The sequence below is a fragment of the Triticum dicoccoides genome, chromosome 7B (assembly GCF_002162155.2).
Source record: "Triticum dicoccoides isolate Atlit2015 ecotype Zavitan chromosome 7B, WEW_v2.0, whole genome shotgun sequence".
NCBI classification, from domain to species: Eukaryota; Viridiplantae; Streptophyta; class Magnoliopsida; order Poales; family Poaceae; genus Triticum; species Triticum dicoccoides.
Window position 1 is genome coordinate 170,712,430 of NC_041393.1, and position 1,141 is coordinate 170,713,570.

The window sequence follows — 1,141 nt, forward strand, 5'->3', positions numbered from 1 at the left end:
TATGTGCAATTATTTACTGTGCAGTACATTTCATCAATCCAGTTTTAAACATACAGATAGGAATGCATCTATTTACTTGTTGTTAAGCTTGTTGTAGCTAGCATATGCCTCTTTTAAAGTTCTTTTATTTTTCTATTGTTTGTAGTTATCATATGTCCAGTTTCAAATGCCATCTTTGGTTGTTCGTAGTATGCCTTGTTTATTGCAGTTATTCACAATGTGGTGTTCTATATGTGCAAGTATGAACTGTGCAGTTTAATTTCATCAGTACCAGTTTCAATAATACCACTATGGCCCTGTTTGTTTTGGATTCTGGGACTAGATTCAGCTTTGCCAGTGAAGCCGAATCTGGAATCCTAAACAAACAGCTATTTGGAATCAGCTTTTCCAGTGAAGCTGAATCTAGATTTGGGTCATTTTTAGTGCAATTTCCTGAAGCACCTCAAAGTGTACTTCGGTGGTGAAGCTGATTCGCAGAAACAGCTTCGCCACTGAAGCGAATCCATAGGTGGTTAAAATCCAAGCGAAACTGAAACAAACAGGGCATGAATGACTACATTTGGTTGCTGCATCTTGTAGTTAAACATGCCTTTCCATTTTTATTTAACAATAACCATTATACTTAGACCGGCACAATACCAGTTTGAATGATTATGTTTGCTTGTTCTTAAATGTTAGGCCTGTTGCAGTTAACACACCTTTTCACTTGTTTTGCTTTACTAGCGTGGTTAAACCTGCACACTGAAGCTATCTTTTGGAGATTATTTTGTCTGCCATGGATAATTTTGATTGATGTCTAGCCTGTTGTGCTTAACATGCTTCTCGGTGTACCTACACAGGACAATTTTAAGAACGATTGTTGTTTTCCATCGAGGTTAGTTTCATCCCATGGCTTATATATGCTCACTATTCAGGATATTGGTAGCTGGTACCATATAGACCGGGGGCTGATAAGGGATTAATCGATGAATCGGACTTTTAACTGAATATATCTGCAACCCATTTATTGTTAGGTTAACTAGGGCCATATATAATATATGTGAGGCTACATAGCAACATGCACTGTACTTAATGTCTACATATGCAATCCTAGGCTACATAACAACAAGGAAGAGTGTTACCTTAATGTTCTCATGACAAC